We start from the raw sequence: 18,121 nt of genomic DNA, 5'->3' as shown, positions 1-18,121 counted from the left end.
ACGTTGGGCTGTTCTTGAAAATGGCTCGGAAATTCCAACTGGTCCAACGGGCAGCGGCCAGGATGTTAACCGGGGCTCATTACAGAGAGAGGTCAACCCTCCTGTTTAAGGAGCTCCACTGGCTGCCGTTTATTTTCCGGGCCCAATTTAAGGTGCAGGTGCTCACCTACAAAGCCCTGAACGGTTTGGGACCACCCTACCTGCGTGACCGTACCGCTGTCTACGAACCCACACGCTCACTCCGGTCATCTGGAGAGGCCCTGCTCGTGATTCCGCCCGCGTCGCAAGCGTGCTTGGTGGGGACGCGAGACAGGGCCTTTTCTGTGGTGGCCCCCCGACTTTGGAACGCCCTCCCGAAAGATCTCAGACAGGCCCCTACATTGGCAGTCTTCAGAAAGAATTTGAAAACCTGGCTGTTCCGACGTGCCTTTTCAGGTTAGGAACCTCCACCACCAAGTCCTAGAAGCACTTTAGTAGAACCAAGATCACTGCACACCGCACACTGCACTTACTTTATAGTCCTACATTCCTCCTGCCACATCAGCACTTTTAATCCTGTACCCCTACTCTGGCCGGCCCAGTTTTAATGGTGCCTTGTTGTATTGTTACTGTTATTGTTTTCTGCTTAACTGTTTTTAATTTGCTTTAGGTATTGTACTGTTGTATTGTGTTTTGGGGCTTTGGCCTGTGTAAGCCGCATCGAATCCTTCGGGAGTTGCTAGCGGGGTACAAATAAAGTTATAATAATATAATAATAATAGTTAAAGAGCACAATCTAAGGATTATTTCTGCGTTTGATTTATTAAAATATTCCCATCCAAACCCAAGTAAGGAAGGTGGAGGCATTACTTTTCATTCAACCCTCGTAGTAAAGTCCACAGCGAAGGCTAAACATGGAAATGGAGATCGTTTGGGATGATACAAATCAGACATTGGTTACTGCGTTGGTTAGACCACATCTGGAATACTGTGTCCAATTCTGGGCACCACAATTCAAGAGAGATATTGACAAGCTGGAATGTGTCCAGAGGTGGGCGACTAAAATGATCAAGGGTCTGGAGAACAAGCCCTATGAGGAGCGGCTTAGGGAACTGGGCATGTTTAGCCTGAAGAAGAGAAGGCTGAGAGGAGATATGATAGCCATGTATAAATATGTGAGAGGAAGCCACAGCGAGAAGGGAGCGAACATTGCAACTAGGACGCAATGGAACAACGGCTTCAAACTACAAGAGAGGAGATTCCATCTGAACATTGGGAAGAACTTCCTGACTGTGAGAGCCGTTCAGCAGTGGAACTCGCTGCCCCGGAGTGTGGTGGAGGCTCCTTCTTTGGAAGCTTTTAAACAGAGGCTGGATGGCCATTTGTCGGGGGTGCTTTGAATGCAATATTCCTGCTTCTTGGCAGGGGGTGGACTGGATGGCCCATGAGGTCTCTTCCAACTCTTTGATTCTATACTGTTATCATGTCACTGCGACTATAATTTCAAAGATCCAGAATAAGGAGTAAGTATTCATATTTGTCTTGGAAAGTGCTTCTTATACTTCTCAAGGTTGTGTCTTGTGTGATGTCATGGCCGATGGCTGGTACAATACAAAGATCTCGTTCTGCCTGGAGAGTCCTGGGAACCGGGTGATGATGATCCCTTTGTGACCTCAGGCGGATCAGAATGTTGGGGCGGTTGCCGTGCTTTCCTGCCTTCCTTGCGTCTCCCAGTTCTCCCAGGAGCTTGGCCCTGAACGCCGACATGGGGAACGCTGTCGTCCGTCCGTCGGGGCCCCGCGTTGTGGTCCTCAACTTTCCCGAAAACGACACGTCCCTGTCCTTCCTCAATGGGAGACAGAACCGGGTGGGAAGCACCCAGGAGGAGGTGGGCAGACCTTGGAGATTCACCCAGGTCCTTTGCACATGGTTTGATGTATTGATTGTGATGTCTGTTATTGATACGCTCCTTGTAGGCATTGAATGTTTTTGGCCTTATGTCTTGGATACCGCCCTGAGTCCCTTCGGAGAGATAGGGTGGTCCACAAAGAAATAATAATAGTAATAATTATTATCATTGTAACACAAAAACACAGTATGATACAGAAAACGAGATATATCTGCTGGATTTCGTATCACAAAATCGCAAGTTGAACTCTATCCAAGCATTTCGGACTGTGTGATATATTATTATTATTGTTGTTGTTATTTTACTGACACAAAAACACAGTAAGATACATCAAACGAGATATATATGCTGCATTTCGTATCACAAAATCGCAAGTTGAACTCTTTCCAAGCATTTCGGACTGTGTGATATATTATTGTTGTTGTTGTTGTTATTTTACTGACACAAAAACACAGTAAGATACATCAAACGAGATATATATGCTGCATTTTATATCACAAAATCGCAAGTTGAACTCTTTCCAAGCATTTCGGACTGTGTGATATATTATTGTTGTTGTTGTTGTTGTTATTTTACTGACACAAAAACACAGTAAGATACATCAAACGAGATATATATGCTGCATTTCGTATCACAAAATCGCAAGTTGAACTCTTTCCAAGCATTTCAGACTGTGTAATATATTATTGTTGTTGTTGTTGTTATTTTACTGACACAAAAACACAGTAAGATACATCAAACGAGATATATATGCTGGATTTTGTATCACAAAATCACAAGTCGAACACTTCCCACGCATTTAGGACTGTGATATATTATTATTTGAGCCCCCAGTGGTGCAGTGGGTTAAAGCACTGAGCTGCTGAGCTTGTTGACTGAATGGTCGCTGGTTCGATTCTGAGGCGTGGGGTGAGCTCCCGCTGTTAGCCCCAGCTTCTGCCAACCTAGGTGTTCGAAAACATGCAAATGTGAGTAGATCTATAGGTACCACTCCAGCGGGAAGGTAAGAGTGCTCCATGCAGTCATGCTGGCCACATGACCTTGGAGGTGTCTACGGACAACGCCGGCTCTTTGGCTTAGATATGGAGATGAGCACCACACCCCAGAGTCGGACACAACTAAACTTAATGTCAGGGGGAAACCTTTCCCTTTCCCTATATTATTATTATTATTATTATTGTTGTTGTTGTTGTTGTTGTTGTTGTTGTTATTGTTATTTTACTGACACAAAAACACAGTATGATACAGAAAACGAGATATATATGCTGGATTTTGTATCACAAAATCACAAGTTGAACACTTTCTAAGCGTTTAGGACTGTGTGATTTATTGTTCTTGTTGTTATTATTTTACTGACACAAAAACACAGTAAGATACATCAAACGAGATATATATGCTGTATTTCGTATCACAAAATCACAAGTTGAACTCTTTCCAAGCATTTCGGACTGTGTGATATATTGTTGTTGTTGTTGTTGTTGTTGTTGTTGTTGTTGTTATTTTACTGACACAAAAACACAGTAAGATACATCAAACGAGATGTATATGCTGCATTTCGTATCACAAAATCACAAGTCGAACACTTTCCAAGCATTTAGGACTTTGTGATTTATTGTTGTTGTTGTTTTTTTACTGACACAAAAACACAGTATGATACGTCAAACATGCAAATGTGAGTAGATCAATAGGTACCGCTCCAGCGGGAAGATAAGAGTGCTCCATGCAGTCATGCTGGCCACATGACCTAGGAGGTGTCTACGGACAACGCCGGTTCTTTGGCTTAGAAATGGAGATGAGCACCACACCCCAGAGTCAGACACAACTGGACTTAATGTCAGGGGGAAACCTTTCCCTTTATCTATATTATTATTATTATTATTATTATTATTATTATTATTACTATTTTACTGACACAAAAACACAGTATGTCACAGCAAATCTACGCTGGATTTCGTATCACAAAATCTCAAGTCGAACGCTTCCCAAGCGTCTAGAACTGTGTGATGTATTTTCAAATGATGTGCCCAGATCCACGTAAGGTGGCCTTTTGCAGTTGACAGATCGTGATTATTACTTATTATTATTATTATTATTATTATTATTATTATTATTAGTATTTGAAACGCACAGACATTCTGCTGGCTGTTGAATTGGATCACGCGTCGGACACTTCCCAAGTGTCTAGGACTGTGTGATGTATCAGTGAAGAATGCGTGCAGGTGGCGGATGGTAATATTGTCAGTGCTGATTGTGTTTAAGTGCAGGCCAAGGTCTTTAGGCACTGCACCCAGTGTGCCGATCACCACTGGGACCACCATTATTATTATTATTAGGTTGTTGTAGGTTTTTTCTGGCTATATGGCCATGGTTTAGAGCAGGGGTCAGGAACCTTCAGCCCTCCAGGTGTGGTGGACTTTAACTCCCACAATTCCTTGGGCCAAGGTAAGCCTTTGGGGCGAATGCCGAGCCTCAAGGAATTGTGGGAGTTGAAGTCCACCACACCTGGAGGGCCGAAGGTTCCCCATGCCTGGTTTAGAGGCATTCTCTCCTGACGTTTCGCCTGCATCTATGGCAAGCATACCTCTGAGGATGCTTGCCATAAATGCAGGCAAAACGTCAGGAGAGAATGCCTCTAGACCATGGCCATATAGCCCGAAAAAACCTACAACAACCCAGTGATTCCGGCCATGAAAGCCTTCGACAATATATTATTATTATTATTATTATTATTATTATTATTATTATTATTAGGGCCCCCCTTGTGGCACAGTGGGTTAAACCACTGAGCTTCTGAACTTTCTGACCAAAAGTCTGGTGGTTCGAATCCGGGGAACGGTGTCGGCTCCTGCTGTTAACCCCAGCTTCTGTCAACCTAGCAGTTCGAAAGCATGCAAATGTTAGTTGTGCTCTGGCGGGAAGGTAACTGCGCTCCATGCAGTCATGCTGGCCACGTGACCTTGGAGGTGTCTATGGACAACGCCAGCTCTTCAGCTTAGAAATGGGGATGAGCAACACTCCCCAGATTCGGACACAACTAAATGTCAGAGGAAACCTTTACTTTTATCTATAATAATAATAATAATAATAATAATAATAATTTCCCTCCCTCCGCCCCCCTTCTGACTCTGCTCCTCTTCCTCTCTCCTGGGTCAACAGAGCAGCAGCAAGGAAGACAAGGAGACCTTGGCACTGGGCAAGAAGCCCAACCGCATCCTCAAATTCTTCGGAAAGTCTGCACGCTACTCCCAGCGCGGTGAGTCTGGGGGCCGATGGTGGGACTGTGTGTATCCGTGGCAGTGATGCCGCTCATCCTAGGCGGTTGGTCCCCAAGTGGGTGGCAGGGTGTCGGGAGGTGGGAATGGTTTTTCCCAAGCTCCCCTCCTTTGAGAGCATCTCCTTCCCTTTGGCATCACTCTCTGTGGTCTTCCACCGGTGCTGTGCCAGCTTGATTTGGGGGTTTCTGCATGAGTGGGAGGCCAGAGTGAGTGGGAAAGGAGGCGAGTGGGTCCCTCGGTCCTTTTCCACTTGGGAGGAAACAGTGGGGAAGAGGTTGTTTTCTGCAGCTTCGGCTTTCCTTTCGGCGACCTGACTCGCTATTTCTGCTGCGAAAAACCCGAAGTGACCAAGCCTTCGCCCAGGGAAGTCTGAGAAGTCACTTCCTGAGGTTGTAACTTTCAGGATTCCAGGAGATTTGGGGTAGTGATTGGCTGATGCCCCAACAGCTGGGAGGAGGCGTGCGTGGTCCAATCAGAAGGCTCCTGCCAGTTCGGCACGTCGGCGAATCAGGAGGGAGGGAGGCGGGACAAGGGAATACAATGCATTCGTGAGTGGATTATGGAAACTCAGGAAATGCCCAAATGCCTGGAGAGTCCTAGAAAGTAGGGCTGTCCAACCACGGAAAAAATTGTTTCTAAATTCGATTCATTTTTAGGTTTTTTTTGCATTTCGTTATTTAAAAGAATTCCGAAATTTTTCTTTTAAAAAGTTCGATATTTACGAAATTTCGGAAATTATGAAACAATTTCGAAACAATAACGAATCGATTCGTTAATGGCGGACGCGATTGCGCAATATGCTAAAAAACCCTCCAAATGGGACAGGGGGAACTTCTGAAGCTTCCCTCTCCCTCTGTTGTTGACTGTTGGTGTGATAATTTATTTTTTATCACTGATAAAACAAACAACAACTATAAAACTTGCACCAGACATATGGAAATAATAACATAATAATAACGAAACAATTACGAAACAATTTTGAAACAATTACGAAACAAATTGGAAAAATTCGTTTTGTTTTTTAGTTGCTCCTGAATGGTTCAATATCGCTTCATTATCAAAAAATAACGAATTACGAAATTAACGAACGAAACCGCCCAGCCTTACTAGAAAGGCCTGCAACCCAGCTGGGAGGAGGCGTGCGTGGGCCAATCAGAAGGCTCCTGCCAGTTCAGCACGTCGGCGAATCAGGAGGGAGGGAGGCAGGACAAGGGAATACAATGCATTCTTGAGTGGATTATGGAAACTCAGGAAATGCCCAAATGCCTGGCGAATCCTAGAAAAGGCCTGCAAGCCAGGCTAGTCTATTGCCCCAGATTCTTCTCTGCTTTTAAGTATCACTTCCTGAGGTTGTAACTTTCATGATTCCAGGAGATTTGGGGTAGTGTAGTCTTCTTAAAGGGACCCCCCAGTGGCGCAGCGGGTTAAAGTGCTTAGCTGCTAAAGTTGTGTACTAAGAGCCCGGCAGTTTGAATCCTGGGAGTGGGGTGAGCTCCCGCTGTTAGGCCCAGCTTCTGCCAACCTAGCAGTTCAAAACATGCAAATGTGAGCAGATCAATAGGTACCGCTTCGGTGGGAAGGGAAAGGCGCTTCATGCAATCATGCCGGCCACATGACCTTGGAGGTGTCTACGGGTAAAGCCGGCTCTCCATCTTAGAAAGGAGAGAAGGAATGAAGTAAAAAGAGAGAGGGAAGGTATTATAGAGGAAGAATTTAGGAGTCTTTGCCAGGAGGCAGAGACCAATCTGACTCTTTAAAGAGTTCGTTGCCCTGGCGAGACGGAGAAGCACCCAATATTTTCCCCTGATTTTCCCAAGAAAAGATCTCACCAAGTGGAAGGAAGTGCCACTGAGGTTTATTAGCGATTCAGCTGAAAAGGATGCAAAGCAGCAATCATTCGCCAAGCAGAGCATGTGGTTACAGAAATAAATGGCATTTTTATAGAAAATACAGAGTTGTGGGTTTCAATTCTCCCCGCTCCCCACCCTCCGCCTGGCTGAAAAGTGATTGGCTGATGCCCCAACAGCTGGGAGGAGGCGTGCGTGGGCCAATCAGAAGGCTCCTGCCAGTTCGGCACGTCGGCGAATCAGGAGGGAGGGAGGCGGGACAAGGGAATACAATGCATTCTTGAGTGGATTATGGAAACTCAGGAAATGCCCAAATGCCTGGCGAGTCCTAGAAAGGCCTGCAAGCCAGGCTAGTCTATTGTCCCAGATTCTTCTCTGCTTTTAAGTATCACTTCCTGAGGTTGTAACTTTCAAGATTCCAGGAGATTTGGGGTAGTGTAGTCTTTTTAAAGGGAGCTCCCAGTGGCACAGCAGGTTAAAGTGCTGAGCTGCTGAACTTGCAGACTAAAAGCCCGGCAGTTTGAATCCTGGGAGTGGGGTGAGCTCCTGCTGTTAGCCCAGCTTCTGCCAACCTAGCAGTTAAAAAACATGCAAATGTGAGTAGATCAATAGGTACCGCATGGGTGGGAAGGGAACAGCAACCCAAGGAATGTGTCCAGAGGAGGGCGACTAAAATGATCAAGAGTCTGGAGAACAAGCCCTATGAGGAGCGGCTTAAGGAGCTGGGAATGTTTATCCTGAAGAAGAGAAGGCTGAGAGGGGATATGATAGCCATGTATAAATATGTGAGAGGAAGCCACAGGGAGGAGCGAGCGAGCTTGTTTTCTGCTTCCCTGGAGACTAGGATGCAATGGAACAATGGCTTCAAACTACAAGAAAGGAGCTTCCATCTGAACATGAGGAAGAACTTCCTGACTGTGAGAGCCGTTCAGCAGTGGAACTCTCTGCCCCGGAGTGTGGTGGAGGCCACTTCTTTGGAAGCTTTTAAACAGAGGCTGGATGGCCATCTGTTGGGGGTGATTTGAATGCAATATTCCTGCTTCTTGGCAGAATGGGGTTGGAAGAGCCCATGAGGTCTCTTCCAACTCTTTGATTCTATCTATATATATAAATTTGTTAGGGGCATCCAACAAGGAAACAAAACTCAAAAACCCCCCAATGAAACTTAACCAAAATTCCCATGCCCATAACACAACCCACAAGGTACAAACATATCTACTCAAAATGAAAAACAACACAACAACACACTCCCAAAACGGCAAAACAACACAACTCAAAAATCCCCCAACGAAACTTAACCAAAATCCCTGTACCCATAACACAACCCACAAGGTACAAACATACCTACTCAAAATGAAAAACAACACAACAACACACTCACAAAACGGCAAAACAACAAAACTCAAAAATCCCCCAACGAAACTTAACCAAAATCCCTGTGCCCATAACACAACCCACAAGGTACAAACATATCTACTCAAAATGAAAAACAACACAACAACACACTCCCAAAACGGCAAAACAACACAACTCAAAAATCCCCCAACGAAACTTAACCAAAATCCCTGTACCCATAACACAACCCACAAGGTACAAACATACCTACTCAAAATGAAAAACAACACAACAACACACTCCCAAAACGGCAAAACAACACAACTCAAAAATCCCCCAACGAAACTTAACCAAAATCCCTGTACCCATAACACAACCCACAAGGTACAAACATACCTACTCAAAATGAAAAACAACACAACAACACACTCACAAAACGGCAAAACAACAAAACTCAAAAATCCCCCAACGAAACTTAACTAAAATCCCCGTGCCCATAACACAATCCACAAGGTACAAACATATCTACTCAAAATGAAAAACAACACAGCAACACACTCACAAAACGGCAAAAGAACAAAACTAAAAAAAAACCCAACGAAACTTAACCAAAATTCCCATGCCCATAACACAACCCACAAGGTACAAACATATCTACTCAAAATGAAAAACAACACAACACACTCACAAAACGGCAAAACAACTGAGCATGTGCATTGGCGCCCAGCCGCAAGTTCCATCGCGCGCGCACATGGCCTTCCGGCCAACGTTCCCTCTGCGGAAACCATGCCCACTCCAAGCCCCGCCGCGCCGCTTCCCGCACACACACACACCCTGCCGCACACACACACGCAACCCCACGCTCCATCACTCCCCCCGCCGCCGCACACACACACGCAACCCCACTCCCCCCGCCGCCGCACACACACACGCAACCCCGCGCTCCATCACTCCCCCTGCCCCAATCTTACCTCCTTTTACTTCAGGCCACCTCCAAACCCCACCCCGCCCCTTCCCGCCCTGTCAAAATCTAGGAAAGACAGGAAGGAAGGAAAGAAGGAAGAAAGAGAAAGGGAGGTAAAGAAAAAGGGGGAAGGAAGGAAAGTTAGAGGAAGAAGAAAAGGAAAGAAAAGGAAAGATGGAAGGAAAGAAAAGAGAGACAGCAGAAGAGAAAGAAAAAGGGGGAAGGAAGAAAAGAGATAGAGAAAGAAGAGGAGAAGGAAAGATGGGAAGGAAGGAAGGAAGGAAGGAAGGAAGGAAGGAAGGAAGGAAGGAAGGAAGGAAGGAAGGAGGGAGGGAGGGAGGGAAAGAAGGAGAGAAAGAGGGAAGATTGGCCACAGCAACACGTGGCGGGTAAAGGTTGTTATTTCTATTATTATTATTATGCTATTGTTCCTCTGAGACCCTTTTAGGGGGAATGGGAGAGGTGTCAGGTCCCGGAGGCAATGCATTGCATTATTGTTATTGTTATGATGGTGGTGAAATAAAAGGAAATAAAAAGTGAAAGAAGGAAGCAAACAGGGAGGGAAGAAAGGCAAAGGAAGAAAGGGGGAGGGAATGAAGGAAAAAGAGAAGGATGAAACCAAGTAGTGAAAGAAGGAAAGAAAGAAAGAGGTAGAGAAGGAAGAAAGTAGAGATAGGGGGAGGAAAAGGGGGAAGGAATAGGTAGGGACCTCTCTTTCATAATAGTCCAGATATCTACCTCAACTTTGATAAGTTTTATTATAGGCCACAGCAACGCGTGGCAGGGCACAGCTAGTGATTCTATGATTCTAGATTGGCAGAAGCTGAGACTAACAGTGTAATTTAATGCTTTGAATTCTTCTTTGGTGATTTCTCCCTTTTTCCACTTCTTGTTTCTACTTAATGTGAATGTGGCAGTTTTTTTGATATGTGTATTTGTACATGGAGTCAATTTAGTTATTTTCATATTACCACAATCAGTGGATTTTGGTCTCCACAGTTTCAAGGGAACCAATTTTTCCTTTTTGGTTGGACTGGATGGGTGATTTTGGTTGTTGTCCAGTTTCCCAGAGGCTTCTGGGAAATCAAAGGAGGTGTATGTGTGCCCAGCTTCTGCCAACCTAGCAGTTAAAAACATGCAAATGTTAGTAGATCAATAGATACCGCTTGAGTGGGAAGGGAACAGCGCCCCATGCAATCATGCTGGTCACATGACCTTGGAGGTGTCTACGGATAAAGCCGGCTCTTTATCTTAGAAATAGAGATGAGCACCACCCCCGCCCCCCAGAGTCGGACACAACTAGACTTCATGTCAAGGGGAAACCTTTCCTTACTTTTAGTCTTTTTCCAAAAGCTGCCTCACCCAAGCTGTGCCGTCAGAGCCTCTGCTAGGACAGAGCCTGGTTCTCCCCAGAGTCCCTGTGATCATTGAGTCCCCAGCAGGGAGAGCGGGAGGCCTGCTAACGGTCTGCCTTCTCCCCTTCCCTTGGATCAGTTAAGCCTGGCAACGTAGGATACGTCAGCCAGCAATGTGAGGAACACCAAGATGATGATCCTGAGGAGCTTGAAACACAGAGCGCCGGGAGTTCCCCAGAAGTCCCCGTGGAGATGGAAAGGTAGGATGCAAGGCTGGGCCAGCTCGAGTGGACCAAACCTGCCTGGAAACAGGCAGGTTTGGAGGGCAAATTGGAGCAGCCCCAAACTCATTCTTTACTTTCCAATATAGTGGATGATCTGAAAGGTTTCCCAGGTACACCAAGATCAAAGAAGTTTAATCAACACCTTGGGTGTGGGTTTTGTTTGTTTCCAGCCAAGATGCCGAGGAGGAGGCGGAGGAGTACGAGGAGGAGGAAGAAGCGGAGGAGCATGGGGAGGTGGAGCAGGAGGAGCAGGAGGAGCAGGAGGAGCAGGAGGAGCAGGAGGAGCAGGAGGAGCAGGAGGAGCAGGAGGAGCAGGAGGAGCAGGAGGAGCAGGAGCAGGAGGAGCAGGAGGAGCAGGAGGAGCAGGAGGAGCAGCAGGAGGAGCAGGAGGAGCAGGAGGAGGAAGAAGAAGAAGCTGGTTTTCCCTGCAGTATTCGGTAATATTATTATTATAACTTTATTTGTACCCCGCTAGCATCTCCCGAAGGACTCGATGCGGCTTACATAGGCCCAGGCCTCAAAACACAACACAACAAAACAACACCTAAAGCAAATTAAAAACAGTTAAGCAGTATAAACAACAAACAATAAACAATACATCAAGACACTACAAAACTGGGCTGGGCCAGAGTAATGGGTACAAGACTAAAAGTGCTGATGTGGCAGGAGGTATGTAGGGTTCTAAGTAAGTGCAGTGTGCGGTGTGCAGCGATCTTCGTTCTGCTAAAGTGCTTCTAGGACTTGGTATTGGAGATTCCTAATCTGGGAAGGCACATTGGAACAGCCAGGTCTTCAAGTTCTTTCTGAAGACTGCCAATGTAGGGGCCTGTCTGAGATCTTTTGGGAGGGCGTTCCAGAGTTAGGGGGCCACCACAGAAAAGGCCCTGTCTCGAGTCCCCACCAAGCGCGCTTGTGACGCAGGCGGGATCACGAGCAGGGCCACCCCAGATGACCGAAGTGAACGCATGGGTTCGTAGACGAAGATGCGGTCACGCAGGTAGGGGGGTCCCAAACCATTCAGGGCTTTGTAGGTAAGCACCTGCACCTTAAATTGGGCTCGGAAGATAAACAGCAGCCAGTGAAGCTCCTTGAACAGAAGGGTTGACCTCTCTCTGTAAGGAGCCCTGGTTAACATCCTGGCTGCTGCCCGTTGGACCAGTTGGAATTTCCGAGCCGTTTTCAAGGGCAGCCGCACGTAGTGCGCATTGCAGTAATCCAATCTAGAGGTGACCAAGGCATGGACCACCTAAAGCTTTGGAGAGCTTCTGTTCAACCATTTTAAACCTCCCTGATTGGGCAGTGATGGCACGATCGTCAGCATAGATGAAACTCTCTGTCCCTTCTGGCAGTGGCACGTCATTTGTGTAAATGTTAAACATTAGGAATCAGGTGTTTTCCCCTGAAATAGGCAGTAAGATCACCTAAAGTTCTGGAGAGCTTCTGTTCAACCATTTCAAAGCTTCCTGATTGGGCGGTGATGGCACGATCGTCAGCATAGATGAAACTCTCTCTCCCTTCTGCCTGTGGCAGGTCATTTGTGTAAATGTTAAACATTAGGAATCAGGTGGTTTCCCCTGAAATAGGCAGTAAGATCACCTAAAGCTCTGGAGAGCTTCTGTTCAACCATTTCAAAGCTCCCTGATTGGGCGGTGATGGCACGATCGTCAGCATAGATGAAACTCTCTGTCCCTTCTGCCTGTGGCGGGTCATTTGTGTAAATGTTAAACATTAGGAATCAGGTGGTTTCCCCTGAAATAGGCAGTAAGATCACCTAAAGCTCTGGAGAGCTTCTGTTCAACCATTTCAAAGCTTCCTGATTGGGCAGTGATGGCACGATCGTCAGCATAGATGAAACTCTCTGTCCCTTCTGCCTGTGGCAGGTCATTTGTGTAAATGTTAAACATTAGGAATCAGGTGGTTTCCCCTGAAATAGGCAGTAAGATCACCTAAAGCTCTGGAGAGCTTCTGTTCAACCATTTCAAAGCTCCCTGATTGGGCGGTGATGGCACGATCGTCAGCATAGATGAAACTCTCTGTCCCTTCTGCCTGTGGCGGGTCATTTGTGTAAATGTTAAACATTAGGAATCAGGTGGTTTCCCCTGAAATAGGCAGTAAGATCACCTAAAGCTCTGGAGAGCTTCTGTTCAACCATTTCAAAGCTCCCTGATTGGGCGGTGATGGCACGATCGTCAGCATAGATGAAACTCTCTGTCCCTTCTGCCTGTGGCGGGTCATTTGTGTAAATGTTAAACATTAGGAATCAGGTGGTTTCCCCTGAAATAGGCAGTAAGATCACCTAAAGCTCTGGAGAGCTTCTGTTCAACCATTTCAAAGCTCCCTGATTGGGCGGTGATGGCACGATCGTCAGCATAGATGAAACTCTCTCTCCCTTCTGCCTGTGGCGGGTCATTTGTGTAAATGTTAAACATTAGGAATCAGGTGGTTTCCCCTGAAATAGGCAGTAAGATCACCTAAAGCTCTGGAGAGCTTCTGTTCAACCATTTCAAAGCTCCCTGATTGGGCGGTGATGGCACGATCGTCAGCATAGATGAAACTCTCTGTCCCTTCTGCCTGTGGCAGGTCATTTGTGTAAATGTTAAACATTAGGAATCAGGTGGTTTCCCCTGAAATAGGCAGTAAGATCACCTAAAGCTCTGGAGAGCTTCTGTTCAACCATTTCAAAGCTTCCTGATTGGGCAGTGATGGCACGATCGTCAGCATAGATGAAACTCTCTCTCCCTTCTGCCTGTGGCAGGTCATTTGTGTAAATGTTAAACATTAGGAATCAGGTGGTTTCCCCTGAAATAGGCAGTAAGATCACCTAAAGCTCTGGAGAGCTTCTGTTCAACCATTTCAAAGCTCCCTGATTGGGCGGTGATGGCACGATCGTCAGCATAGATGAAACTCTCTGTCCCTTCTGCCTGTGGCGGGTCATTTGTGTAAATGTTAAACATTAGGAATCAGGTGGTTTCCCCTGAAATAGGCAGTAAGATCACCTAAAGCTCTGGAGAGCTTCTGTTCAACCATTTCAAAGCTCCCTGATTGGGCGGTGATGGCACGATCGTCAGCATAGATGAAACTCTCTCTCCCTTCTGCCTGTGGCAGGTCATTTGTGTAAATGTTAAACATTAGGAATCAGGTGGTTTCCCCTGAAATAGGCAGTAAGATCACCTAAAGCTCTGGAGAGCTTCTGTTCAACCATTTCAAAGCTTCCTGATTGGGCGGTGATGGCACGATCGTCAGCATAGATGAAACTCTCTGTCCCTTCTGCCTGTGGCAGGTCATTTGTGTAAATGTTAAACATTAGGAATCAGGTGGTTTCCCCTGAAATAGGCAGTAAGATCACCTAAAGCTCTGGAGAGCTTCTGTTCAACCATTTCAAAGCTTCCTGATTGGGCGGTGATGGCACGATCGTCAGCATAGATGAAACTCTCTCTCCCTTCTGACAGTGGCTGATTCTTTGTGCAAATGTGAAACATTGATGGACGAAATGCAAAGATACAGAATGGGGGATTCTCTGGTTCTATGATGGAGACCAGCACAGTCTCTGTCCCATGCCCCACACAGAAGCCGGACTGGAAGGGATCGAGTCCGGCCGTGTCATCTAAGAATTGCTGCAACGGCTCCGCTGCTGCCCTCTCCCTCACCTTGCCCAGGAACGAGAGGTTCGAAACTGGGCGGTAACTGGAGGGAACCGAAGAGTCTAAGTCTGGTTTCCTCAGCAGGGGAGAGAGAGACCACCGCCTCTTTTCGACCCTCTGGAAAAACTCCTTGCTCAAGGGAGCTGTTGATTATTGTTATTATTCTATTTCTTCCAGCCACGATGTCAAGGAGGAAGTGGAGGAGTATGAGGAGGAGGAGGAAGCGGAGGAGAAAGGAGAGGAGAAAGAGGAGGAGGAGCAGGAGGAGCAGGAGGAGGATGAAGAAGCAGCAGGAGGAGATTCAGGTGCACAGCTAGGGGATATTTTGATTCATTCATTTATTGTATCGGAAGGAACCCGAGGGTACAGTTGTAATGTATTTCTAAACACACACACACAAAGTTTCAAAACTTGGCATTGCACTAAATGTCCTTTGACCAGTAGCTGGCCACTTAGAGTGACTCTGGTGTTGTTGTGATCTAGAGCTAAAATTTAGGGGTCTTTGCCAGGAGACTCATCAAAGAGTTCTTTTTCCCTGGTGAGAAGAGAAGCACCCAATATTTTCCCTGATTTCCCAATGAAAGGTCTCACCAAGTTGAAGAAAAGCCATTGAGGTTTTATTTGCGATTCAGCTGAAAAGGATGCAGAGCTGCAATCATTCACCAGCAGAGCATGAGGAGAATACACCAATGCAGTCATATTTATAGTAAATTCAAAATTGCAGAGTTCAAACTTCCCGCCCCGGCTTCCCTGTTGTTCCTCGCCGTGATTGGGCGATGGGCGAACAGCTGGGAGGCGGCCCTCCCGCCCCTGGCGCCTCTGGACTAATCCAGTAGTCCGTAGGATCCAATGGGGAGACCTCTGCTACCTGGCGGCGACAGCAAATCAGGAGAGAGGGAGGCAGGATGATAGAACAGAAAGGAATCTGGAAATTAGCTTTGAAAAAATAATGCCATGTGGCTCTCAAGACAAAAAGGAAGTCTCCAGCAGGGCTGATCGATTGTGTTCATGAGTGTTGTGAATCAGCATGTGTAAAAATATCCAGATCCTTCCTGGCTGTGAGACAGGAGAACAATTGATGGCAGCCTGGGGTTAATGCTATCAATGGGAAAGAAACCAAAAGCAGAGGGGAAGATTTGAAGTGTGATAGAAACTTTGCCAAATAATTCTTTACTCTAGTGGGCCATCTCTGATGCTAGAGATAAGAATCTCCTTCTATTATCCATGCAAGTGTGCCTTTGGCTGGAGGTTTCAGTAATCGCGAATGGCTTTTGTTTCTGAAGGCCAGGTGGTTCCCTTATATACTTCTTTGGAGGGAGAAGGGGGCAAAGGGTCAGGAATACAAGGAAACATGAGGGGGAAATATAGAAATACAGGAGAAAATATGAAAATATAGAAATCATAATACAGAGAGTAAACCCAACTACCTTCCCCCAGTGTCCATAAAGGGAAATATCCATGAGGGGGAAAGGGAGTCCCTTGTCTGTGAGATGGGGGGCCATCAGGAGCCCAGGTCTGCCTCAGGTGGGAAAATTCAAATACTTTTGTGGCATGATTTTCAGTAATAAATGGGTTACCTCCTGCTGTAAACATATGAGAATAGAGCATAAAGCCTTGATTGAATGATACCCACCAAACTGACCAAGGCTTAACCCTTGTTATCCAGCCTGGCGTCCTTGCCCTTAGCAAAACTATAAGTTACTATCTCGGGGGGGGGGGGGGTGGGTCATGTTCGACTTCAGTTGTAAGAAGGTCCTCCATTGTCAGATGCGGCCCTAGGTAATTTTCAACGGTAAGCAAACAGTATTTTGCCCCCCCCCCCCAACCAATCACTGATATATCTTTTCTTTTCATCGTGGGAGTTCTGTGTGCCATATTTGGTTCAATTCCATCATTGGTGGAGTTCAGAATGCTCTTTGATTGTAGGTGAACTATTCATCCCAGTAACTACAACTCACATATGTCAAGGTCTATTTTCCCCCAAGAGCGCCCCTGTGCAAAATCAACTATACCGCAAATACTTACTTTGCGTAATGGGTTGAGCCGCCCCTGTCCATTGTGCACGTAGCGGGGCTCAGGTTGCATTGCAGCAGGTGGTCTGTGGTGTGCTCTTCTCCGCACTCGCATGTCGTGGATTCCACTTTGTGGCCCCATTTCTGAAGGTTGGCTCTGCATCTCGTGGTGCCAGAGCACAGTCTGTTCAGAGCCTTCCAAGTCTGTGTGCCAAGGGGGAGGTTCTGGGTTTGAGCCTGCCACTTTTGGACTCTTGCTTGCTGAGGTGTTCCTGCGAGTGTCTCTGTAGATCTTAGGAATCTATTTCTTGATTTAAGTCGTTGGAGTGCTGGCTGATATCCAAACCGTGGATGGGCTGGAAATGACACCACCTTGGTCCTTTCTGTTATGTCCCAGTGGATGTCAGGTGGTGCAATACCGGCTAAACAGTATAATTTCTCTAGTGGTGTAGGGCGTAGAATTCCTATGATACTGCGGCGTGTCTCATCTCACCACTGTTTTGACGTGGTGAGATGTAGTCCACACTGGGCATGCGTACTCAGCAGCAGAGTAGCAAAGCGCAAGAGCAGATGCCTTCATTGTGTCTGGTTGTGATCCCCAGGTTGTGCCAGTCAGCGTTTGTATGATATGGTTTCTAGCACCCACTTTTTGCTTGATATTCAGGCAGTGCTTCTTGTAGGTCAGAGCACGGTCCAGAGTGACTCCCAGGTATTTGGGTCCAGTGGGATTCCTTCCTAGGTCATCTTCAGAGCTCGAGATGCTTGTCTGTTCTTAAGGTGGAAAGCACATGTCTGTGTTTTAGATGGATTAGGAATCAGCTGGTTTTCCCTGTAATAGACAGTAAGAGCACCTAAAGCTTCGGAGAGCTTCTGTTCAACCATCTCAAAGCTCCCTGCTCGAGCGGTGATGGCACGATCGTCAGCATAGATGAATCTCTTGGTCCCTTCTGACAGTGGCTGGTCATTTGTGTAAATGTGAAACATCAGGAATCAGCTGGTTTTCCCTGTAACAGGCAGTAAGAGCACCTAAAGCTTCGGGAAGGTTCTGTTCGACCATTTCAAAGCTCCTTACTTGGGCGGTGATGGCACGATCGTCAGCATAGATGAAACTCTCTGTCCCTTCTGGCAGTGGCTGATCATTTGTGTAAATGTGAAACATTGATGGAGCAAGCACGCTCCCTTGAGGCAGGCCGTTCTTCCGTTTTCGCCATCTGCTTCTCTGGCTAGTGGACAATCCACAGAAGAGTGGGCTCCAAGAGCTGGGAGTAGGCCTTCCACCCTGCACGCTGGCCCAGGGATAGTGGCACAAAGGGCATCTCCCTTCCAGGGGTTGAGCACAGGAGGGGAGGAGAAGAAAGACCCCACCACCAGCCCCCTTCCTCAATTTCCTGAATTGGAAATGGGACGCTTGAAAGGCTTCTACGACCCTCCTCTCTCTCGCCAATTGTCCCCCGCGGAGGAGACCCTGACGGACATCAGTTTTGAAGTAACGCATTCTGTCCCTATAGAGGAGGAAGAGG

This window comes from Anolis sagrei, chromosome 12 (genome assembly GCF_037176765.1).
Source record: "Anolis sagrei isolate rAnoSag1 chromosome 12, rAnoSag1.mat, whole genome shotgun sequence".
Lineage (NCBI taxonomy): Eukaryota > Metazoa > Chordata > Lepidosauria > Squamata > Dactyloidae > Anolis > Anolis sagrei.
This window is presented reverse-complemented; position numbering follows the sequence as displayed.